The sequence below is a fragment of the Oreochromis aureus genome, linkage group 14 (genome assembly GCF_013358895.1).
Source record: "Oreochromis aureus strain Israel breed Guangdong linkage group 14, ZZ_aureus, whole genome shotgun sequence".
Classification (NCBI taxonomy): domain Eukaryota; kingdom Metazoa; phylum Chordata; class Actinopteri; order Cichliformes; family Cichlidae; genus Oreochromis; species Oreochromis aureus.
Genome location: NC_052955.1, coordinates 20,069,651 through 20,096,591, shown reverse-complemented (window position 1 = coordinate 20,096,591; position 26,941 = coordinate 20,069,651). Strand labels below are relative to the sequence as shown.

Here is a 26,941-nt window from a genome sequence, read left to right as displayed (position 1 = left end):
AATGGCACTTTTTAGTGCATTGCTGCAGCTGGGCCACAAATACACAAGTAGAACAGAAATGTTCTGCAAAAAAAACTAAATTTATGTGCAGCCTGTTCAGCTTTTATCCCTAATGATTATGTTTTTAGAGTAGGTCTCTCATGTTCAGCGTTTCCTGCTGTTACATTGTGAAAACGCTGAGGAGAATCTGAAGGAGGATTTATCTTGAGTGTATTCTGAGGTTGTCAAACGCCTTGTGCATACACCCCATTGAGTACAGCAGCATGCGAGTAAATGGCATGTCTTTGACTTTCACTATCTCTAGTTGCTGCGTGAAGGCTTCAAAGGCTAAACGATGGATGTGTGGCAGCTGGTTAACCTTCACAACTTTGGAGAGTTGGGCTCCCCTGTCCAATCCATCAATTGATCGAGAACGCAACGAGACGATGAATCATACTTCACTTTTTCTTGTCAGCGCCTCGCAAATGGCCCTTGCAGATGTAATATCGTGTTTGCTCAGCCTGGTATTTATTCACAATATACTCAGAAATTTCTCTTTAGCACTTCTCCTTCTATAACTTTTTTTTCCTTTATTACATAGTTTCACTGTTTATTTATTCATTGGTCTGGCTTTATAGAAATCTTTCCAATAGATAGATTCAAGCAAACAGATCAACAGAAAGCCAGGCTCGCGATTGACTTATTTGAAACCTAGGAATGTGTGCTAAAGATTCAGCTTAGAAAATACACTCACTGGGTACACCTATAGGATGTAAATCCAGTGAAACAACCTAACCCCACTGATTGCACGTCTGTGGAGTGTGAGAGGAAGCTGGAGTACCCGGAGAGAACCCATGCAGATATAGGGAGAACATGCAAACACTTTATGGCCCCAGCCATAAAGTGGATCCCAACCCAGGACCTTCTTGCTGTGAGGCAACAGCGCTAACCACCACAAGTAAGAGTAGCCTGATTTGATCATATTTCTAACATTTAGCAACTTGATAACTTTAAAAACAATAAAAGTTTTTTTTTAAAAAGGCCAGTTCTAATTTCAAAGTAAGTAAAGTAAGCTAGTGGTGCTGGCAGAGAAAGCAAGCAAGTTTGCCAACAGCAAGTTTGTGTTTATATATCCATGCTAACCACCAATTACAAGCATAATGCACAGACGCAGGCTGCGATGCAAATAGTACAACACCTTCTTTATTTACTGTGTAGACTCCACATTTGGAAAATGTAAAGAATCGCTTACAGCAACGATAAATAAAAATGAAAATATTCAAAAAATAACCTTTGTGCATTTGCTTTATCTCGTTTATTCTGTCAAAGCCACAGGGAGCCACAGGAGGTGGACAAAAGAGTTTTATATGTTCTGTAACTTAAGTGTTTTGTGTTCTGCATCAATAAAAACTGGACCGTTTGGGTTAATAACAACTGTTATTCCTCCTCCGCCTCTTAAATGAATTGTGGGTCAAAGCCTGTCCTCCTGTGCTTGACGAGTGGTTCAGCTGTAACACAGCAGGAGAGCTGCTGGTGCTTTGCTATCAGACTTTCAGACGTCTGGGGCCGGCGTCTGTCCTGCTTTTGTTTTAGATTATCTGTTGTTGGGAGACTTTTATTGAACTTACAATAAGCAATCGAGTTCTCATCGACTCAAATAACGTTGTCTTTTGTCTCCCCTCTCTTGAAAGCTAGGGGAACACTAAGGTGTTTTTAAAGTAGGGCTGAATGTATACCCACAGTACACATTGTTAGAAAATTTGCATAAAGAGATTACATCTAAAGGGCATAGTATAAAAATCAATGATTACTGTCTTCACAGACACAAGAAAGGTGTCCAGACAGTTGTGTAGTATGAGTAAGAACTAACAGGTGTTGTATTTTTAAGTATAGATGGAAATCTCCAATCATAGGATACTGTATGAACCAGGCTACTCACAAGCTGTTTCCTCCTAATTACTTTATGTCATCTATAATTACAATTCTCGTTTCACTATAAAATCTCACTACACAGCAGTTAACAGCATGTTGTGAGCCATAATTAAAAGATTCATTGCTTTTTCCTGCTTGTTCACTTGGAAAGTCCATGAAATTGAGCTGAAGGCTACACGCTTGCAGAATGTGACTCAGTATGATGACCTTTGATCCCTGCAAAGGTGGCTGCAAATTGGGCTTTCCTCTGGCGCCCTAGATTTGTCTATTATAGTTTTTTTTGTTCTAACTGTGACCTTGATTTTGTTTTGACAGAATATAAATCTGTTTGACTAAATCTTGACTTTCTATTATTACCTTAATTAAATCTGTGCTGTCTGGTGGGAGCTTGGATGACAAAATAAAGACACCCAATTCATCTCAGAAATAATTGTCAGAACCAGTGAGAAATAACCACCAGGCTTCATACTGTCAAGTGACTCTTAAGGCCTAAAGCTATGATTTTAGAAGTTACAAATTTGGAAAGCTGACTGTGTTGTTCTTCTGTTGTTGTTCTTTGATCTTAGGTGACAAAGTTAAGATTAACCTCAAAACTTTCCAAAGTAGTAAGCAGTTAGATTTAGTAATTACAAGACAAAGTGTATATTGGCTTGGAGAGTTGTCTTTGTTCAGTAAGCTAACACAAAGAGATCAATGACACCATCAGTAATGTTCTCTCTTTAAGTTGGCTTACTCACAGGCTAAACAAGAGTTTAATACTTCCATTATGGAGTATTGTGTAAGTAAAAATAACAACAAATCTATTTGTTGTCCAGAGTATTCTGTTCCTTTTGACCAATGGTCACTAGCTTGAAAAATATAAATGTGAAAAAAAAAACGATATAATGATTTTTTTTTACACCACTTTCTGTAAATAAACCTTAAATCAATGTTTCCTCAGTAGAAGATTCTGTGTTAGTCACTTCAACAAACAATTATCACAGCTTCTGCTTTGTTTGAAGAAGAACATTAGACGGCAAAACTAAGCAAAATACATCTTGTCACACATAAAAAGAAAACAAAAAACTCAATGTCAGCTTGAATGATCAAGTTTGGCAAAATGGGAATTTAATCTTGCTCTCAGCCTGAGTAAAGTTTAACTTAAAATGATGAGTGAGAGAAGCTAAATGAGGGAAGGTAGTCTAAAAAAACTAGAAACTGGAAAAAGGCAGCGTGCCGTACTAAAAGTACTTGGTAAGTGACTTTTCTCCAACCTCAATAATTTTGTGGATCTGTACTCAAAAGCACTGAGGTGAGTGCCTCGACTACTGCTCACTAGTATGGGTGGAAATTAGAAAAGTGGAGAGGAATACCTGAGTTCCATTAGAATGCTGTGTTTACCATGAGAAGGACATTGTTAATGTAACCTTGAGTGAACAACTCCACCAGCTATATTAGCACAATGAATATGCTAAACATGACCCATGGCTCCAAGAATGAAAACAGGAAGCCTCCTCAGCTGACAGACAATATTTAACCTTTTTTTTTCTTTTGTTTTAAATGCATATTTAATGCATACCGACTATGTGTGAGCATTCAGTTGTGCGTGTGTGTGTGTGTGTGTGTGTGTGTGTGTGTGTGTGTGTGTGTGTGTGTGTGTGTGTGTGTGTGTGTGTGAGTGTGTGTGTGTGTGAGCAAGCTGCAGTGAAGACTAAATGAAGTGAGGCAGATGCAGAGCACGACAGCGCTGTTCCTTCCTACTCGCAGGAAAAGAGACTTTGTTAAGGACTAATGATTGTCACTCTGTCCCCTCACTGAGAGGCAGAGAGTACCTGATGATAATTAACCTTCAACATAATCAGCTAAGACCTCAAAAGCACCATCAAACAAACCCTGAGAGCTGGGGTCATGTATAAAATTACAGTATGCAACACACCTGTAAACTAAATGAAAATTAATACCCAAACATTTGTGATACTCCTCACTTCACTGAACAACAGTTACTCATAGTTTTAAGTTACACCATGGTGCTACCAGATTTGACCCCCTTTTTGCCTTCAGACCTGCCTTAAATCTTCATGGCATTGATTAGCTTAGGAGTCCAAACACTCCTCAGAGACTTTGCTCCATATTGACATGACAGCGTCACACAGTTGTTGCACATCCATGATGCCAATCTCACATTCCACCAGATCCAAAGGTGCTCTTGGATTGAGCTCTGCTGAGTGTGGAGGCCATCTGAGTACAGGGAACTCATTGTCACACTGAAGAAACCAGTTTGAGATGATTTGACAAACAGTATTATCCTGCTGCAAGCAGGACCACAATGTGGTCATGAAAGGATGGACATGGTCAAAAGACTACTCGGGTATTTAAACAATTCTCATTTGCTACTAATGGGCCCAAAGTGTGCCAATAAAATATCCCTCACAGGATGGATGGATCCATGCTTTCATGCTGTTTATAGCAAAATCTGACCCTACCAAACGAATGTGCCAACAGACATCAAGACTCATCAGTTGTTTTCCTGCATACCTCGGTTGTTACTAGTGGTTATTTGAGTTAGTGTTGCCTTCCTATCAGCTCCAAGCAGTCTGGTCATTCGCCTCTGACCTCTGAGAACTGCCGCTGGTTGAAAATTTTCTCCTTTTCCAGACCATCCTTTAAAAACCCTAGAAATGGTTGTGCAGGAAAATCCCAGAAGATCAGCATTTTTTTTGAAATACTCAGACTAACAGCCATACTACATTCAAAATCAATAAAAATCACCTTTCTTCCCCATTGTGATGCTCAATTTGAACTTCAGCAGGTCATCTTGACCATGTCTACATACCTAAAAGCTTTGAATTGCCACCATGTGATTGGCTGATTAGATATTTGCATTAACAAGGAGATGAACTTGTGTACCTAACAAGAAGGACAGCAAACACAGGCATCCCAGTAGATTTAAACACTGTCCATATAAACGCTGACTGACCACAGTGTGAAAGCAGAAATTCTCGAAAAATAAAAATCACCACATAAATTATAAATTCTTCCTCTGCCTGACCTCTCACCGATCCAACAGCAATATTTTCCAGCAGAACTTGTATCCATTTGTGCCAGTGTGTTCATCTGTTAGATTACAATGAACATTTCAATAAATAGCAGGCTCTTGTTTCTGCAAATGAGGTGTTCACCCTTCCCTCTACAGCACTGCTACCATAATAATCATTATTTGTTTTGCTAGTAATCATGTACCCTTTAAAAAGCTGTAGCAAAAGAAGGCCCTTGAATTGCCATAGTCATAAATATTCATCACTACAAAATTCTTAATTTAGGAATTTCTAGAGCATTATCAGTACTGCAGCTAACTGGGGCGGCTTTTCAGTAATTGGAGCCCGTGTTAGAACATAAATTCACTTATCCTAGTCTAGAGGTCAGTGAATAACAGTCTGTGAGAAAAATGTGGCTCATGGCCCAGCTGTAAATGCTACATAAATTACAGGAGGTATGCATATAAAATGGATAATGTGAGAACTATTAATAAGTGCATAACAAACATGAGATATTTCCACAGTAAAAAGTCAAAATTAAGGTCTGCAGTGTGTCTCCACCGCAACAAAAGACCAATGTAGACCCAAAATATACTGAAAAACTGCTGTAAACTGCCCCACAGTGCGCTATAAAATCATTGGAACTGTTTTGTAACGCACCCCGCCACAAACAAGCGAACTCCGGAGAACACAAACAAATAAATAGAAGCCAGCGAGAGGTGAAGTGAGCTGCACTCCACCCATCTCAGAAATGAAACCATGAAGCACAGCCATGAAATTTACAAACGCAAGCAGAGGAGTTGAATTTGACCAAATAAAATTGTGTAATCGACCAGCATGCGCACCTTCTCCTGGTGCGACACAAAAACAGAGCCATCACGCCTTAACCCATGCCACTAAAAACAGAAATCCAGCATCTGTGTGAGAATCCAAGTGGAGTCCTCCCACCTACCTTCAAACATCTGTGACAGAGACTTTACCTGTTGGCCACTCCAGTGCAGCTGGTCTGGGACCTGGAAAAACCTGGTTTGTGGAGACCTGAAGCTGAATTGGGTTGGATATAACCAAACTGAATTCTTTTTTTTTTTTCTTTTAATCTGTCACAGGTGGATAGTTAAGCATAACAGTAAATGGAGACATTTAAATAAATTAAAGGCTCTACTAAAGTCCTACCAAGCCAAGTCGTAACAAAATTATACCCAACATATGCTTGCTTTTCATGCATATGAAGCTAAAGGAATACTTGGCAGTGGTGGAAGATTAAAACATTTTAGGAAGAGGTGAGGGTGAAATGTAAGAAAATTATCTCAAAATAAATTCCACTAGAGCTGAAGCTGTTTCAGCTTGCTTTGTATGCATAAGAGGTCAGTTATAAAAAAAAAAAATAAACAACAATTAATGAACATCAGTTGGTTGTTTTAATCCCTAAAAACTTTTAGCATTGTTTCTGCAATAAAAAACAAACTGGATAAAATGAACAACCTTCCACTGTAGCATATAAATTATATATATTTAATTCACTATAGTCAGAATATGTGCAGCTTTGCTGCTAAATTTAGCTAAATGCTTAGCAAGATGCTAATTGCAGCTAATATTAGCATTAGCCCAGGAGAATGCTTACGGCTAATTTAGCCATTAGGGTTTAAAATGAGGTCAGAATAGGCAGTCATACACTCACTAGATTCACACTGAACTTTCAGTCTGCAGGTGATGATGGGATACATCTCCAGTACAAAGGCTGAACATAATTTTTCTAAATTTAGCCTAATGGGGTAAGCTTTTCAAACAAAATGTGCATACCAACCACACTTATTATGTGTTCAAATAATCCTGGTGAAAATGACACCTACTCTGCTGAAAGCACCTCAACAGGCTCTGCTTCATTTAAGGATACAAACCCACAGCACACAGCAAATTGGAGAAAATGCTATAGCCCAAGCCTACGAGTGGAACTTACATGGAGTGTGAAGGTTTATAATCCGAGTATACTAATAAATGCATATTTTAGCTGAAGATCAGTGTCTAAAGGTTTGTAAATGTGTTTGACAGTCGTTATCTGTGCAATACATCCTGAGCCACCTCTCATTACTTCATACACATTTCATTCACATTTTTGTCATTTTTAAAGCTGTCTTGCACAGTTATACTCCAACCTTTCTGAATGTTTGTTGAAGTTTTTTCCTTTTTCAGTCCTTGCACCTGACCCTTTTTAGAGGAAAGTTTGTCTCTTAAGCCACTTAACACTTAACTAATTCAAGCACAAAAAAGGCATCTCATCTGGAGCAGATGAATAGTGTCTAAAAGTCATGTCCATAAGAAAAAAATCAGACCCGACACAGTCCTAAGAGATAGATTTAACCCTTCAATTGGTCTACCTACTGTTCACTTAAGCTTCATCAGGTCTCAGTGGAAGGGTAGCTATCAACAAGCCATTCTTGAGAAAGGGAAATGAAGAATAAGCAGCAGTATGCCAAATTACACAACAACTAGACTGAAAATCAGTGGCAACAGGTCTCATGGATTGATAAATCCAAATTTGAAATTTTCAGTTCAAATTGTTGTCAGTTGTTATATGATGTTGGTATGGAGAAAGGTAAAACAGTGACTGACTACAGCCACCTGCAAATCGTGGTGAGTGCTCTGTCGTAGTTAGGGCTACATTTCAGCCAGTTGTCTAAATTGGTGGAATTATGAACAAAGAAAAGTGGCATCAGATTTGAATCCACTGTGCAATACCATCTGGAAAGTGCCAGACTGTGATAAGCTTTTTCCAGCATGACAATCCCAAACACACAGCTATGCAGTAAAAGCATACCTGGACAGAAAAACACACAGTGGATCATGAGTTTTGTACAGTAAGTAAGAAATATGTAGCAATCCTTTCTGTGTGGAGTTTTCATGTTCTCCCTGTGTCCCCGCGTGCTTCCTTCTACAGCCCAAAGATGTGCAAGAGTTAAGGTTGGTGATTCTAAATTGGCTGTAGATGTGAATCTTTCTGTTTCTCCATGTCTCAGCCCTGTGACAGACTGGCAACCTGTCTAGGGTGGATGTGTATGTATAATTTAACTACCTGGCAGTACTGACCAATTATTTGTATGACTGTTTGCCCCCAAACACTATATCAGTTGAAACAAAATCTCAATTATAACAGCACAATAAATAGTTCATATGTACCCAGTTTGTGATTACATATAAACCTTTCCAAGAGTATCACCAATCCCGGTTATGGGCTGTCAAACTAAAGTGTTCTTTTCAGGCATCAGCTGTAGCACTTGGCATCCAATACCGTGTGAACTTGAATCGCCAAGCTACAGATAAACTTATGAACGTGAAATTGATTCTGTTGCACAAATACCTGACTTATAACAACAGGGAGAGCCAGCAAAGCAGTTTGTGGTTATGGATGCAGCATTTACTCATTCTGAGATCAACAAAAAGTACTTGAGCTTGCAGAAATGCAAACATCAGCTGGCACTAACAGGTGGTTACCTTGTGCCTGCCAATCAAGTTCTCAGGAACTATTTTATTTTACAAATGGTTAAAAAAAAAAGCTCAGCAGAAATTATATATTTTTAAAAGAAAATAAAGTACAATTTATCATAAATTACTTCTCAATGGGTTGCATTGATGCTGTGGAAGGCAAGGCCACATAACACAAGACCTGTGGAATTGAAAATAGACGCCTGTCTTTGTGACACGAGCAGACTGTGAAGTCTTTAATGGACAGAGCAAAACAGCTCTTTTTTTTTTTTTTTTACCGTGTTTGTAACTGTGACCCGCCATTACCTCTGGTCACACCGAGCACACATTTCAATTGCCCACTGCATCACTGCACATCACATTAATTATAAGAGACTATAATAAGTCAGGGGTTTTTTCTACCATCAAGCTATAAATAACATCAAAAATCCGAGGATGCTACGGGCAGAGCCAAAATCAGGCACCAAGCTGAACCACAAGGTGGAGCCAAAAATGAGTGCGTGTGTTTTCTCAGCCAGCTCCATCTGTGTATCTCATTTCAGCGTCACGTTCATCCGTCCCTTCTTTATTCCCGTGTAATTAAAAATAAAACAATAACAAAAAACGAACGAGTACAAGTATATCACCACAAGTCTGTTGAGAGCATAAATCAACATCTAGCTGGAGTAGAGCAGCCAGCCTATTGATCACACCCTTGGTGAATTTAACACTTGGTCTGAATCAGCCCACTTAAAGTGAATACTTTATCTCCTGTCATTCGTCACGACTGAAACGTCTGCGACTTCTGCCTCGTATCCAACAAATGATGTTTGATTGCTTATTGAGCCACTGAGCCGCGCTCTCAAGTCACTGCTGCACAAGGACAGTTTCCATTCATCCCAGCGTGCAACAATTAGGCTACAGTTCACCAACGCCACTGGCTCATTAAAACCAGCAACATACAGACTCACAGGGTACAAATCGCCAGCTTAAGTATTTAGTATCAGACAGGTTAAACCCCCCGTTTAAGTAGTGACCACAGAATAGTCCGTGCCTTAACTTCTGCACCCACAGATCCAGCAGCATTAAATGTTTAGTCATTCGTTGCCGCAGCTTACAGCTTCTTTTTTCCCCCAACTGCCGTTAAACCCGTTAAGAATGGTTTCTGTGTTGCTGCATATATTGCTGTCTTCAAATCTTAATAAGCAGTTTCCCTTACCTGTGCTGCGTCTTGTCTGCGTTTCCAATATTCTCCCTTACTTTTATATTACGTCCGCTGCCCAGAAATACGTCAGTTTGCGAGAAAAAGCGTAATTGAAGAGTAACTCAGTTTTCCTCTGTATAGTTCTCTGGATCTTGTTCTGTGTCTCCCTCCACCACCGAGACTCCCAGGGCAGATAAACGGGCAGATAAAATGCGTTACCGATAAGATCAAGAGCAGTCCAGTTTAAATCTGATCTTTGGATGACCAAATGATTTCCCGCTTTATAGGACAGTGGAAAAACAGCCACATCCCCGTTAGTTGGAAAATCCCTCCTCACTTTATCTCCCGGAGAAAAGCAGTGTCTTTTTCTTTCCCCACACACACACCAGCGAGCAGTTTTACTCTCCCTGCTCAGCCTTTAGAAAACCAGTTGCCTTAAAATCTGATAGGCCCGCTGAACTGCAAGGTTTATCTGTTGGGATTATTCTAACGGCACCGGTGATGCTGCGTATCCCGCATCCCACTTAGGGGCTGCCGCTGAGGTAAGAGCGAGCGCGGAGGAAAAAGCCAGGGAACGATCGCGCTTTGTGCGGTGCTCCTCCAAACGTACCTGTGAAACCCTCTCTGTAGAAAACACCTCTTTTACATTGTGCTGTATGTCAGACGCATTCGTGTACAGTCGGCTGTATCCACTGCGGTCCGGTGGAAAGATGCAGGGCAGACTGATAGAGGTGCGGGCGAAGTCTCCCCTTTTTCTCATACGCGCTGCCGCGCACACGTTCACAGAGGGGGGATTTTTTTTTGTGCTGTCCTCAGACGTGGAAAGGAAGATGCTCCTGACTCTTAATGTATTTATAGCAGTGTGGGGGGAAAAGAACAGAGTAACCCAAACTACAGATGGCAAAGAACGGGTCATCTGACATTGCAGGAACATATATAAAAGAGGGGAAAGTCAATCTTATTCATGTTCTTGCTTTAATATAATCTTAAAACCGGACAGGATTAATAGGATTAAGAAAAAAAGCCTAAGAGTGAAACTGATTATTTCAAGGATTATTTTTTCTTACCTGCTCGCTGCTCTCATGGGTCATGCTAATGCAAGCACATTTTTAACTCTTTTAACCCAGTCAGGTAGAAAAGATCCACATGAGACCACCAACACGTTTTCCCAACCCTCCTGAGCAGGTGGAAATTGTTTCGAAAAGTTCCCACTGACTTTATATCCAATCCACAAACAGCTCTACAGCTTTGACTTGCACTTTTGCATCTGTCAGTGTGTGTGAGTGCTTCTAATGGCTGAACAATAACATCACGCTGCTGCTTTATCTTGCTCTCTGTCTAGACTGGTGGGTAAGAATGTTTTTCAAACATCTCCAGCACTCATCAAGACCCCGCAGTGGCCACCAGTTCATTGTGGCGAGCTGTGTTTAAAAGGATGTCAGTCCTGTAACCCCTCCAGATGAATCACAGGCCCCGGTGGCAGTAAATGTCTGTTTAAACACCAAACGCTTTAGTGCAAGGTGAAGGTTGATGAAATTGCTCATGGGAGCTGTGGAGGGACAGACGAGAATAATGTCTTGACATTTTAACCCCACCCTCATTGCGTACACCGCTCGTGCTGTCATCAGAGTGGGGAAGCTGCCGAGAAATGCTAAAGACAATTTCCTACAGTCTCACAATTGTGTCATATGCAAGCATATAAGAAGGACAGAGGAAGAGATGTTCAGGGATTGTTTTTCCCAGGATGGCAGCGATGGGATGGCTTTTTAGTTGCATTGCTTTCGGATCTCAACTTCTCAAGGGCTTCATTTCTTAGAAATCACTTGCAGGTGTGTTTAGATCTAGCCCCAGGAAGAAAAGCGACTGAATGAACAGTAGAGCTACCACATCCTGAAGTGCATTATCACTGGTGCAATTTGCATACCACACAGTCAGCTATGTGTTGAGTAATTTCTGATCTATTATTGATGAAAAATGAAATCAGCATGCTTAAAGTGGGACTCAATGAAGTGGTACCCGTCATCCACATTCCATTATATGTGGCCAGAATGGAAATCTAATAGGATATTTGCGTCGAGTAATTCAGGCTGGGACTTGATATTAATTTTTCATAAGCCCCATGGGACAAACACAAAGCTATACCGAATATGTATTTGCTACTCTCTAAATGTATTGGCTAAATCACTGTTATTAGCTTACGCCTATCAGGAGTTTGTAGCTGCTAACACAAAATCCAATCAGGGCAGGCTGATCTGTCATAGCATAGGTAAACTAGTTCTTTAGACATGTAGAGATGCAGCAGGACCTGCATCCTTTTTTTATTACATGCACACTTCTTTTTTGTGTCACAAGCCAGCTCATAACTAGTGACACATAAGGCAAGACAAGACAGGCTAAGATGCCATTTATGAGAAAAGATTAGGACAAAGAAAAACAAACACGAGGATGAGTAAGAATGTGGTGGTGGTGTCAATGGAAAGCAAATTACAAACAAGCAACAAACCAGGAGGTGGAGATTTTAGGAAGGAGTCAGAATGATTACTAACTGGAACAAATGATGAGTTAAGACCCTCTTCTGAGGGCATTTATCATAGTTCATCATAGCTCACCTAAAAATAACTGCAGTAATAGTGATAATAAACGTCTTTTAGTATTATTTTCTGACATTGTCTGCTAATGTATTTTCCCAACTTATCTCTCGGAGACACTCGAGGTTAAAAAGACAACAAGTTTAAATGTCCAGCATTGTTTTTATCATGATGTTGCAGTGCACTCACACAGAGGCGCGTCGTGAAAAATCAGACTTGTCTCACTGAAAGGAGACAAAGAGTTCATTTCATGACACAAGTGGTGAAGATTCACACATTTAACCTGAACATAGGAAGGAAAATGGCAAATTCTTCTGATAATGCAGGGTCATTAATAAGACCAAAAAAAATGTTGGGAATGTAGGCTAGATGCCAGAGATTATTAGCTAATTTTAGCTTTCTGAGCCATAAATCTGCTGCCGTATCACTAGCTGTCAGCCCAGGAGCTGATGTACTTCATTATTTTTCTGTTCTGGTTGAATTGGGCGTCATTGTTTGTTTACAGTACCGCAGAGCTCCAGAGAGCAAGGCAGAAGGATGTCGCCTGTCATTGGCCAGAGGCAGCTTATATTCAATTAGAATATTATTATAAAATGATGTAAATCGGCCTTTTATTGGGCTGTAAATTCTGTTTCACAGTTACATTTACCTTTTGGTGACAGCACAAAGACAGAGGGAGGAAGATAGAACGGGTGAGAAGGAGAGAAAGGAACTTGAAACAGGCAAGCGTGGACATGCAGTCAAAGTTAACAGAAGTTACAAAGCCAAGGTAGCTTAATTTATCAATGCTGGTTTTACTTTCTAAGTAGAAGACACTAATGGACATGAATGGTGCCATTTAGGGTGTAATTCACATCATCTAAACATAGCTTAAACAGGATGGCTTCAAATCTGTTCTCCACTTCTGGAGTTGTGTAGCTGACATCCTGTTTTGATTCTGCACAATGAAGGGAGAGTTTGTATGAATTGGAAAACTTTAAAGTAAAATCAGCTCTATTACCAATTCGTTTTTCCAGGTTTGGAGTGCCACTGTGATTTTTCATAATGCGCTGCATGTTTCTCCTCTAATCTACTCTGCTACAAATTGTTCTTCAACTTACTTTTGAAAATTATAGTCAACCCAACTGAGCCTTTGCCTCAAGTTTGATAACTAAAGTGTCTATCCTAAAGCCATGTATTATACTGAAAACTGTGATTATTAATTATATATCATTCCTAGACACTACAATAGGTCATCCAACTAATTAGTTTGCTTTTGGTGGTAACATTGTAACGTGTACCCAGCTGAATTGAGGTTTGCAAAGGGGAAAGGTATTTTATATGTTTGCAAGCAGCATACTCCATTAATATCATGAATATTAACTGCAAGACACTGTATGACATTATGACTGGAGCTGAGCCCCTCTAATGGTCTGATCATAGAATCGCCCCTGACTGGAACCCATACTGACCTAATGACCTTCCATTCCTTCAGAGTCCTGCAGGAGGAAACCCTAGAGTGACAACAGGAAGGCAAGTGGCCATAACGCTCATCAGCCTGGTGTCTACTGTACAATTCCTACATGACAAACTCAATCAGCAACAGTTTGGCTGGGGATTTATGCTAGCAGTAGCTAGTACAGCCCTGAGCCACTAGCCTCGAGCAGACATGGAGGTGATGAGAGGGCTGCAGAGGTCTGGTCTTGCTCATTGCTCCAGACATTGTTGGTTTTCAAATTTGTAGTCCTCAGACTCAATTGACTCAACTGACATCTCCTGAGGGAATTATTAGATTTCATGGAGCTGCCTCCACAAGCATTGAAGACTTAATATTGCTTTTCCACATAGCTCATGCAATACCGCTTCCAAAGGCCCATTGATGGTGGGTCAAACTGGCAGAGTGCCTCTTTAAATTCCCACAAAATGTTGTATGGGGGTGACTTGTTCTAGCATTAACACAGTGTTTGGGCTTTCTCCTTGATTAAGAGGAAAAATCCCCTCCTGTAGACCAATGTTAATGTTAATGAAATAATCGTTGTTACACTTCTAGTACTTCCATAAATTACTAAAGTCAGGATGGTTGTTCTCTGCAGTGAGCAAACATACACATAAGCAATGTTTCAGAACACTTACAATATTAAAATAGATCTCACAAGCAAAGATCACAGGTCTGCAGTGAGATACAATATGTTTGACTGCGCCTCTCACCTAATTACTCTGCAAACTCCTTAAGTTTGTCTTAATTATATTGATTAAAATATTAGTATTTCTATCAGTTTGACCAAAATGTGCACTAAAATGCAGAGCAGTCATTTCATACACAATAATAAAATAATATTGCTGCAAAGAGGGCAAGAAATAATAAATGAAAACATTTTTAAACAGGTTTAAGTGGCAGTTTTACTCATATGGTTGGATCATATTGATAATAATATCCTACTGACCACTGGTTTCCAACACACAGCAGTCCACTCTGGTTCTATGATTTTTTAATAATGGTCAGCACATTTCAAAGTTCCTATAATCAAAAGGTGTAGAAAGAGCACTATTACATTTTTAGAAGCAAATTTCAACATTCCCATGCTGTCAAAATCTATTTTAATAATTCATTGATCACTTTTAAAATATCTGTAGGTCTCCATTTTGCTGCATTTCAGACCTTTACACCTCATTCGAGGTAGTCTGTAATCTTTGGGGCTGAATTTCCTCAGGCTAAACTGAAAACAAAAAGAGAACGGGGATGCCTTTAATCTTCCAATATTGCTTTTTTCCCCTACTTTGCTGTATTTGTCTTTCATGCTTTCATAGAAAAAAAGAGAGCATGTTTGGATAAAATGCTCTGTGAATCACATTTGCTGGTAAGACTTCTTTTTTTTTTGCTGGTTTGAAATCCAGCTGTGCCTATAAAGCAGCGGCTCATGCAGAGTTTGATTTAAATAGCACACTGAAGTCAGAGCATGAGTTAAATGGCACAATATAAATGTGTGTCAATATCATTTTCCCCTTCCAGCTAATACCGAGAGACAATTTGTAAAAACAGAATCAACATTTAAATGTATAATTATTGAAAGAAGATATTTTTGTTTCTTATTTTTCAGTTAGGAAATTTGGTTTATAACTAATCTCATCTAAGAACATACTGGTGCAGTCACACCCACTTCGTATTAGAGGCCATGAGAAGGAGCAGTTCAGCATTACTGACACAGCCAAACGTTGAAGACATATGAAAATGCACTGCCAATTTTCCCACAGGTCACTGCAGTGCTAGAAAGCAATTCAGTGTCCAAATAACCACTGAACAAGACTGATTTTCTGCGCAGAGCTGTAGCTTAAGAGTGCTTAAAACTTGAACCACCATATCTGATGTCCCATTTCAGCCACAGCCGCAGAGGTGTGCGTCTCCTGAAGTGAGATAGAATGTTAATGGAGCATGGGGGGAAAAAAATCCTTTAACTGTGGCTGAAAATCTGACTTGTGGAACTGGCACATTGACAGCTGCATAGCATTTGCCGAGACATGGGGAAGTATGCTTTAGTGACTACGTTGCACCGGCGCTGAGGAACATAGTCACTGAACCAAGATGGAAAATCAGCCCTGTAAAAATAGACATGTTCATAAATATAATGCATTCAAGCAATCTGAGAGTCTCATCCATCTGCCATTAGTGCGAGTGAACTCTGTGCGCCTTTATTTATGTTTGCGCGGCCACGTGTGATTCCAAACAAGCCATATTTGCTTGAGAGCCATTTTGTAATTAGGCAGTACACTGGCGCTGCAATAAGCATTATTGACAGTCTTAAATCCCCAATGAGCTGCAGGAAAGTGTGGGTGGGATGGATGTGAATAAGGCTGCTGATGCTGATATGGCAGGACAAGGGTACAGTCACCTCGCTATGATGCGAACAAGGGTGCGTGGTGTGAAGCACAAAGAATGACACATTTATGCTGAAGTCAGGCTGTGGGTGCATCCCCACTGGTGTATTGATTGAAGGAAGCTGGCAAGGTGCGCTAACAGGGAATAAAATTTACTGACAAATCAGAACATGGATTGTCAGCAATTTTTCTCATTAGCATTCAAAGCGTCGTTCTATTGACAACTGCTTTGGCATCGACTCCCTTATACACTTGTCAGCCCGAGAGGTTCCTTTTCTGTGAGGACTGGAGTGAACTCTGCACTTAACTTTGCTAACTAGAATCAAATACCGCTCATCATGCTGAGTAAATTTGGTCTGCGCTTATTCTGCGGGTCGATTGTGTTCTTTTCAAACAGCTTCTCACTATGAGCAATGAGCGCATTCGTGAACCGACAAAGACGAAGCACTTTTGGTTGGTTAGCTTAAGAGATTTTCTAAAAATGCCTTTGAAGAAGTCACATTTTTTGGTTATTTTAAAGGATTTAGACATATTTGATATTATTTGAGTTTTTCACTGGTAAAGCCCATCTTATACATTATACATTTAGTGATGTATTTTGAATGTTATTAAGAAATACTTCAGTTTTAAAACCATAATTTTAGAGCATTTGAATGCACCGTATATGCTCATAGTACACTTTATTAGTTACAGCTTGCTTGAACCAAGCTGGACCTGCTTCTGACTTCAGAACTGCCTTAATTCTTCATGGCATAGATTCAACAAGGAGCAGGAAACATTTCAAAACTGAGATCTGGTGAAGGCCATTTGAGTACAATGAGTTCATTGCGTTGTTTGAGAAAGCAGTTCGAGATGATTGGACCTCTGAGACGGCAGCCATCAGAAGATGTGTGCATAAAGGGATGGGCATGGTCAGCATGTAGGCCCTGTTCAGTCGGTACTGAGGGATATGCCCCACACCATTACACCACCGGCCTGAACTGTTTATACGAGGAAGGATGGATCCATGCTTTCATGGTGTTTATGCAAAATTCAGACCAGACAATGTTTTCTTCTATTGTAGCCCGAGAGTGGCACCTAATGTGCTCTTCTGCAGCTGTAGCGCATCTTCTTCAAGTTTCAACGTGCTGTGTGTTCAGAGATGCTCTTCTGCATACCTCAGTTCTAACTAGTCTGTGAAGGTTCTCAGTCATCCAGGTCATCGTAGTCAAAGGAGTTTGCAAAGAAAAGCGTCTGGACTTCTTTAAGTTGCTTGAAGACGTTTCACCTCTCATCCGAGAAGCTTCTTCAGTTCTAAGGTCAAATGGCCGAGAGTCCCAGATTTAAACCCAGTGGGAGTATCCCCCCAAGGAGGGACAAAGGACCCCCTGGTGATCCTCTAATCACATGCGCCCAGGTGTGAAAGCGGGTGTGGGACCTAATCAGCCAGGGTTTCGGGTGAGCTCATTGTGAAACCTGGCCCCACCTTGTCATGTGAATTCCTGAGGTCAGATGGCCCAGGATGTGAGTGGGCGTTAAGGCGTCTGGGGAGGGAACTCAAAACTGGATTATAGATGGCAGACAGTTGGTGTCGTAAACCACCGCCTCTGTTCAAAGATGGTCGCTCACAGTGGACATAGATGGCCTCTTTCACTCCTCTTTCAAACCATCTGTCCTCTCTGTCCAATATGTGAACATTGGCATCCTCGAAAGAGTGACCTTTATCCTTAAGATGCAGATGGACTGCTGAGTCTTGTCCTGTGGAGGTGGCTCTTCTATGTTGTGCCATATGCTTGTGAAGTGGCTGTTTGGTCTCTCCAATGTAGAGGTCTGGGCATTCCTCGCTGCACTGTACCGCATACACCACGTTGTTCAGTCTGTGTTTCGGAGTTTTGTCTTTCGGGTGAACCAGTTTGTGTCTGAGTGTGTTGCTGGGTCTGAAGTACACTGGGATGTCATGCTTGGAGAAAACTCTCCTGAGTTTCTCTGATACACCGGCTACATAGGGGATGACAACGTTGTTGCGTCTGTCTTTCTTATCCTCCCTCGCTGGTGTCCGATCTTCTTTTCTGTGCATCTTTGCTGACTTTATGAACGCCCAGTTAGGATAACCGCATGTTTTCAGTGCTTCCTTTACATGTGTGTGTTCCTTCTTTTTTCCCTTCAGGCTTAGAGGGAACATGTTCTGCCCGGTGGTGTAGGGTCCTAATTACTCCAAGTTTGTGTTCCAGAGGGTGATGGGAGTCAAAGAGGATGTACTGGTCTGTGTGTGTGGGCTTCCGGTAAACTTCAATGTTGAGGTTGCCATTCTCTTCAATGTGCACAGCGCAGTCCAGGAAAGGCAAACAGTTATCCTTTGTGTCTTCCCTGGTGAACTTGATGTTTTTATCCACAGCGTTAATGTGCGAGTGAAGGATTCCACTTCTTGTGTCTTGATTTTGACCCAGGTGTCGTCTACATATCTGTACCAGTGGCTGGGTACTCTCCCTTTAAAAGAGCCAAGAGCCTTTCTTTCCACTTCCTCCATGTAAAGGTTGGCTACAATAGGTGACACAGGGGAGCCCATGGCACAGCCATGTTTTTTGTCTGTAGAAGCCTTCGTTGTATTTGAAGTATGTTGTGGTAAGGCAGAGGTCTAACAGTGTGCAAATCTGATCGGGTGTGAAGTTGGTCCTGTCTTCCAAGGAGCTGTCTTCTTGTAGTCGTTTTCTGACAGTCTCCACTGCTTCCGTGGTGGGTATGCAAGTGAGTGAGAGAGACTACATCAAAGGACACCATGGTTTCATCTGGATCCAGGGTAAGTTTCTGGACCTTGTCGGTGAAGTCGGTGGAGTTCTTGATGTGGTGTGGGGTGTTCCCCACGAGGGGTGCAAGGATGGTAGCCAGGTGTTTCGCAATGTTATAAGTGGCTGAGTTTATGCTACTGACTATGGGTCTGAGTGGGACCCCTTCCTTGTGGATTTTAGGAAGTCCATAAATGCAGGGTATGGCATCCCCTGGATAAAGGCGGTGATATGTGAGGCGGTCAATGATTTTGTCCTTTTCAAGGTCTTGAAGGCAAGCTATAACTTTCTTTTTGTAGCTCCTTGTGGGGTCTCGTTTTAAAGCTTCGTAGGTGTTGTTGTCACTGAGGAGAGTAGTGATCTTCGTGTGGTAATCTGTTGTGTTTAGGACCACGGTGCACCTTCCCTTATCTGCTGGTAATATAGTGATGTTGTGGTCTTTGCTCAGGGAAGCGACGGCCTTCTTTTCTTGTAGTGTAAGGTTAGACGGAGGGACTTTCGCACTGGAGAGGGTGGCTGAGACTTTCATCCTGATTTGCTCTGCTTCTGTCTGTGATAATTTATTAATCCGTATGGCGGTTTCTGTTGCTGTGATGAGGTCCACTATGGGCAACTGTTGCGGAGAAATGGCGAAATTGAGTCCTTTGGCTAAAACCCTCTTTTCAGGTTCAGTGAGATTCCGGTCTGAAAAGTTCTTTACCCAGCAACACACTCAGACACAAACTGGTTCACCCGAAAGACAAAACTCCGAAACACAGACTGAACAACGTGGTGTATGCAGTACAGTGCAGCGAGGAATGCCCGGACCTCTACATTGGAGAGACCAAACAGCCACTTCACAAGCGTATGGCACAACATAGAAGAGCCACCTCCACAGGACAAGACTCAGCAGTCCATCTGCATCTTAAGGATAAAGGTCACTCTTTCGAGGATGCCAATGTTCACATATTGGACAGAGAGGACAGATGGTTTGAAAGAGGAGTGAAAGAGGCCATCTATGTCCACTGTGAGCGACCATCTTTGAACAGAGGCGGTGGTTTACGACACCAACTGTCTGCCATCTATAATCCAGTTTTGAGTTCCCTCCCCAGACGCCTTAACGCCCACTCACATCCTGGGCCATCTGACCTCAGGAATTCACATGACAAGGTGGGGCCAGGTTTCACAATGAGCTCACCCGAAACCCTGGCTGATTAGGTCCCACACGCGCCACACCTTGGCGCATGTGATTAGAGGATCACCAGGGGGTCCTTTGTCCCTCCTTGGGGGGATACTCCCACTGGGTTTAAATCTGGGACTCTCGGCCATTTGACCTTAGAACTGAAGAAGCTTCTCGGATGAGAGGTGAAACGTCTTCAAGCAACTTAAAGAAGTCCAGACGCTTTTCTTTGCAAACTCCTTTGACCAGTTCTAACTAGCTTTTCTTGTTTTGTTTGTTTGAGTTACTCCTGCCTTCCTATCAGCAACAAGCAGTCTGGTCATACTCCTTTGACCTCTAGCGTCAACTAAACATTTTGACCCCTCACTGGCTAATTTCTCATTTTTAATTTTCAAACCTTTCTCTGTGAACTCCAGAGCTGATCCCAGCAGATCCCAGTAGATCAGCAGTCAGCCGGTCAGGCAACAAGGTCACGTTCAAAGTCACTTAAATCACTTTTCTTGCTCAGTATGATGCTCATTTTCAACTTCAGCAAGTCATCTTGAATATGTCGATTTGCTTAAATGAATTTAGTTGCAATTCGCTGATTAGATATTTGTGTTAACGCGCAGTTGAACAGGCGTACCTAACAAAGTGGCCTTTGAGTGATGTCCCATACTACTTGTGGAAAAGCAAGGAAGAAGTCTCTTTTGATGCTATACAAAGTTTTCATCCTTCATCACTTCAGACTCCTCCAGCTGTCCTTGAGCTGTGATGTTTTCCTTTTGCTCGGAGTCAATATGTCTGTTATTGAGGCATATTTGTTCCAGTAGAATCTTTGCAAATAAATAAATAATCAGAATCCTGTTGCACAGATGGTTATTCTGTATTTCATACTCCTCGGGGATGATCAGCTTTCAATCACAGTCCACCTGTCGGAGCCCTCTGGGAATAAGAAAATGTATCTGGTGCCTCAGAGATAAGCACACATCCATAAATACAAACAGGTGACAAATTAAAGAAAAGCTCACCATCATATATTACTTAGTAAGTTGTGAACCAGCGCAGGACACTAGAGCAGCTGCAGTCCACAGTTTAATCGATTCTTTAAGGTGTTTTGATGATGGTTGTGGATAGTACGGACACACTGGTCCAAAATCTCCCACTGGTGTTGCTTTGAGATCTGGAGACTGCAAAGGCTACAGCATATTTTCATACACTTCACATTCAGTGACCCTTTGTGAATGGTAATTTTGCGTTTGTGGAAAAACCATTACTAGCAGGTTAGAAATGTTAGATTTTTTTTGAATAACATTGTATTGATTTGCAGTCACTTTTCCCACTAGGACCATCTCCAACACCACCAGGAGATTGCTTTTACTTTAAGGGTTATGATTTTTCCTTAAATTTGTCACCTGTCTTTATTTGTATGCACTCTAAATGTAAAGCCTTCAGTATGCACTGGTGCGCGACGGACACACACGCATAGCAAGTGAACCCTCCGCCTTGGCAGCTGCTTGCAGTAGAGATTTACAACTTTCAACCGCTGGTGGTTCAACACCTCTGTTTCCCCCCTGTGTGCCAGTACAGTTTTAGACATGGCATGGCCAGCTGGTAAATATTCATCAGCTATGAATCAGACCACTGCTGCACCGGTGCAGCACTGCTGCGTTGATGTGTCAGTGTGAGTGGGTTGGTGTCCATGTGTGTGCACACGAATGCTCTTCACACCGCATCACCTTCCATCCCCAAAGACCGCCTGTATTGTGCATTGTGTGACCAAGTGGTGCTGTTCATTTCACATCACCTATCAGGATAGATCCTCCTCCTCTCTCAGAGTGACAGCAGGGTAATGGCTCTGGCTTTCTTCCAGTGGCCAGTGAGAGATGAGAAGACACAACATGAGGGATGGGAGAAAAAAGGAGAGGGTGTGTAATTAGGGATAAAGCAGCGAAGAACAGTTAAGTGACGTGAACGTGGAGCAGCCGCCCATTGTAGTGCCAAAGCCAGGGGAGCCCAAGCTCTGACTCTACGTGACAGTTTTGAAAGTAATCATACAGTAATACTGATGTCGCCTGGGTCTGAATTACACATGCTACAGTGGATATGTCTCCTTATAGAGTTAGCTCCTGTGGAGTGTGAGGAGGGACGCCCAGGGTTACGTGCTCTGCTTGGACAATTTTGTCGCTTGTAGCAAACCATTACCGAAGCGCACAGAAGAGCCGTACTGCACTCAGCTAAGGAGAATGGGCAGTTAAGTGTTTCGCTTAACTGGCAGGAGAAATGAGCAATGAGGACAGGTGGGGGGATTTAAGTGACTGTAATAGTTTGAGGAAGAGCTCCAATCACTGTTCGGGGGCACCCGGCGAGTACACAAGCACAAAACTCTCACAGCTGTCCTTGTGTATAAGTCAGATCAAATACAGATCTCTGTTATAAGTGCTGCTCAGCTTTTGCTGCCCTTTTCAAGAGTAATCAGATTACCTCAATGAGCCCAAACATTATGATCACACCTGCCTGATATCCTGCTGCTGGCTATTTGCGTGCAGCCCAGCAGCTCAAGGCACGCGGTTGTCTGGCCCTGTTGATTTGGCCCCTGTTCTTTCCTTGGGTTCAGCACGCTTACTGTGAGAACTGACTGTTCACCTGCTGTCTAGTAGTTTTATCTTTGGCACGCATCACAGAGATGACAGACGTGATTCACTTCATCTTTCTGCGTGGTCAAAACTCACAGCTCATCTGTGTATGACTCAAGTAGGTGCATCTTTGACCTGGGAAAAAAAAAGAAAGTCAGTTTGAATTTAGTAAGATTCACCTACAGGTTAACACGCAGATGCATCAGTACTGACTCTATCATCCATATTTTCCCCTCCCTGTGGAGAGAGGCTATTTCTTTGTAGTCAGAAAACAATGCAATAGGCAGTTGCACTCTCTGACCCTCAAGCCAAGACCTCCATAAACAGAGACACTGAAAAGAATCATTCCATATCAGATAAATGCGCTGTCTCTGCTTATTTAAGAGAAGAGTGACGTGAAGCGTATCGTTTCAAATACCTGAATCCAATACTTATCCAATTCAGGGTCGAGGGGGCGCTGGAGTCTATCCCAGCTGCCAGAGAGTGAGAGGCGGGCTCCAGCCTGGACAGGTTTCCAGTCACAGGGCTAACACAGAGAACACCTATGGAAAATTTTGAATCCCTAGTTAACCTAACCCCACTAACTCCATGTCTTTGAACTGTGGGAGGAAGCCAGTGTACGGAGGCAGAACACACACAGACATGTGGGAGAACATGCAAACTCCACACAGGATTTGAAACCAGGACTTTAATGCTGCGAGGCAACCAGTGCTAACCATGTGCCGCTCCACTGTACTGCTCATTTCAAATACCTTAACATTTAAAATACATTCAATGTCAGAGTTCTTTTTAGAGGTGAAAGCACCTTTTATTCAATTTTCAAGGTGAAAATGTTAATGCCGAAGCCTCTCTGTGGGCCGCAACTTAATAATCCGTTCCTCACTTCTTCCCCTCTGTCAAATAGTGCCCTTGTGAACTAGTTTGGCCAGATTAGCAGGGCTCTTGACTGGAGTCATTCTCTCGCCGAACCCCTGGGTGAACTTCTGCTCCAGTAGGTCCTGAGAGACAGCTCACCTCCGGGCCTTTACCGAGGATTATTAGCGTCCACTGAATTCGTGCCCTTTTCAGAAGCCAGCAGGATGCTGTCAGATGAGTTAATGCTGACGGCAGGAAACCCTCTTGGATGTTCCAAATGACTGGTTTAGGGGGCCTCGAGCCCGTGGAGAGAATCACAACAAACGACCAAACAAAAGATTCATTTTCAATTCCAGTCAGGTTTTGTCTGCGCTCACGTAGATTTTTTACTTATTTATTTATCTTTTTCCTTGAAGTAGATTCATTCCTTCCTGATGGTGGCATTAGTATGGGAGCATTATTGATTAGCACTCTGCGGGAGCATGTCTGCTAGATTAAATCACCTGACCCCAGCTTGGACTCTCAGCATCCACGCCGGGCGCTCCGTTGTGCATTGCCGCTGCTTATCTACAGCAAAGATGCAGCTGGAGTTGTGAAAACTTAGTGAGGTGAGGTCAGGCCTCCGAGTCACACTGCTCTGCGGAAACTGAAAGGAAGCAAGGGCCCGGATTTGTCTTAAAAGTGCACTTTGATGATGAAGCTTGTGTAACTTTTAAATGTTTTAAAAGCCCCAAACATTAAGAAATCAGTATTCACAGCACGCCAACATACTCTCCTGCAATAGCATCACAGTGAGAGATAATAGGAAATAAGCAGGATTAGACTGGGGTCAGATGAAGTGCTCCAGGTCCACATTTTTAAACTCACTCTATCTCAGTTTCTCAGTTAATTTCACCTTAGAAATTAGCTTCTGGCTTCTTGAAAATCTTCACCACTACCTGGAAAATATGCTCTCTTACATTTTACATGACCTTTTTTTTTTCTTTTCTTTTTTAATCCACTGTTTACAAATACTGCCAATGTAAAACAAACCTGTTCTGCTTCAAAGCTCATGCAAAATTCATGCTCATGCCTAAAACATAAACAGAGCCGGTGGTGGGGCAGAAGCATCTCGTAAGAGGACAGCATGTTGTAATTATGGATGTGGGCTTTAAAGAGCGCTGCCAGTGCGCCTGCTTGTACTGTACATGCTCACCAGGAATGATCGCACAATTAAGGAAGCAATGTAGGCTTCATGCGAGAAGGAAAGACTCGTGATTCCTAGATGACTCACGCTCAATGATTCATGATGACTAGAATTGTACTCTGTAAATTTAAAAGAAAAAAGGGGGGGGGGACCACACACTCTGCTTTCAGTACAGGCAGATAGATTTTTAAAAAATAAAATGTGAGCACACCAGCAGCTGCTTAAAGGTGCTATAAATATACAGATCTGCTAAGACAGATCCATTGATTTACATAGCTTAGATCCCCATTTGAAATAAATAATGTGACATTTTTCAAGCAATAAGATGATCTGCTGTCAAATACCTGTTTGGCATCAATCGTCATCCATCCATGTCTTGGGAAGAAAGGGAAGAAATACCACATTCTCCCTTTAATTCTTGTTTTCTGGGCTCTGTTTTGAATTACTCTTCTCCCTGTGTGTCTTGATTATAGAAGCAATGAATTAAGGATAATGAATAACTAATCATTTTCTCCTCTTAGCCAAATCAAGCATCAGTGTGAGCGTGGCAGCCTCCATTCATTGCTGTCACATACTGTAAGAGAGGGTTCGTCTCACGCCCAGAGGACACAGAGCAGCTGACTCCAGCCATATGTCCGTTAGCCCCACTTAAACTTTTTCCACATCTCACTTTTGTTTCCATGTCTGAGAAAAAGCCTGCCGCCTGACTGAGCCGGCCAGCCAGACGGGGCAGCTGTGCGCCTCGTCAGCTCTGGTTATCAAAGTCAGCAGAAGCGTGGCTGCCAATAGCGCCATCGATTTCTGCCGCGGCCCTGAGGTTCTTTAAGCCCGGGTGTGGTCCCAGGTCACAGCTCAACAGCTCAGCGCCCATGTGCTCCTCTCTCTCCGGTTTCTCTTTCACAGCAGACTGAACCAGGGAGCCCAGTGCCAGCTGGCCCTGCCTGGAGCTTTTTACCCAGATACTCCATCAAACCGCGGTGTCGTAATTAGACAGGGTTAACACTGAGCCAAGCCACGCCGAGCCACAGGTGCCTATTCATTACTGGACAGGTTGATTAAAAAGCATCCCGCAGCAGCAGCAGTCGCTGAATGGGTTCAGGCATCCTCTTCGTTGTTTGGTATGCATGGATCTTTGCTCTCTCAGTTTTTTTTTTTTTTAAAGCATATCGCTTTCATTTAAAGGAGTCAGTTCATTCATCTCTTTGCATTGGCTTAACGCACCCTCTCCACGGCTTGCCTGGCTCATTGTTGTGCTTGGGACACAGATTACTTCAGAGAGGCTATGGATTAACCAGACTGCGGATGGCACATTGATCTTCAGCCCCAATCCATCCGATATTGGCTTCTGCTCGATGAAAGGAGAGAAGAGCAGCATGAAAATCAATCTTATAAGGTCACAGGCATCGTTTGTGGAAACAGCTTATTATTGAGGTGACTTCTCTGGGATAAAAAAAGGAAAAAGAAAGAACTGTCTTTGATTGACTTAAATAATTTCCAAAAACATCTTGTTTGGATTTGAATACATGGGGAGGGCATCTGAAAATGCAAATATTTAAAAAAAAAAAAAAAAGTTGTTAAAACCCGGTGGAGGTGGTGAGGAAAAAACAACCTAATTATTCTGGTTTGACAAGCAGGTGCAGACACCATCCCTCTCTCCCCCTGGAAAGTGGAGAGAGAGTGGCCGTAGCCATAAATCACAATCTGAATAGCTGATTTTTTTTTAAATTCCACTATAACTTTTTCTAAGCTGTTCACATTCTTTTCTTCTTTATTTATTTATTTCCTCCGAGGTTTGAAATATAATAGCCTTTGATGAGCGCCACAAAACTAGTCAGTGATATATTGCACAGAAAAGGAAAAAGAAAGAAAATAACCCCGCTGTGCCTCTGCTAGAAGAGCTACACAGAAGTAATGGAGGACTATGACTAATTATTTTGTTGACTGATCTTAAGTTTGACCTCACACAATCTTTGCACTGGTGACTGACTTTATATTGATAGGAACAGCGGCTGACGCTGATGCTCGTGTGCGTCATGCTGCCAATGAATACTGATGAAGGGATTAAAGGAGGAGCAGCATTCTGTTTTTACGTTTATTATTGAAACTTTTATTGGGTGGTGCTGCTGAATGCCACCAGCTGTAGCAACAAGTTAAGCACCAACTAACTAAACCAATGATAAAAGATGAGCACAGGCTGCTGACAGACTACCTGAGGTGTAAATACTGATGTGAGTGTATCCCCACTGGAAATATTACCGAGATACATGAGAAAATCTTTGGGAAGGATATTGATTATCTTCTCACACTACCGTCTATCAAGGTTGTGTTGGGATGTA

At 42.0% G+C, this 26,941-nt stretch overlaps 1 protein-coding gene across 1 annotated transcript in view; it reads right to left on the bottom strand.

Annotated features, from left to right (window-relative positions):
- grik4 (glutamate receptor, ionotropic, kainate 4) overlaps positions 1-6,625 on the bottom strand; it is a 320,489-nt gene extending 313,864 nt beyond the window's left edge. The window contains exon 1 of the mRNA XM_039622276.1: positions 6,604-6,625. The gene's annotated coding sequence lies outside the window, so the exon portion shown is untranslated. The remainder of the gene's footprint in view (positions 1-6,603) is intronic.
- Positions 6,626-26,941: the final 20,316 nt, after the last annotated feature.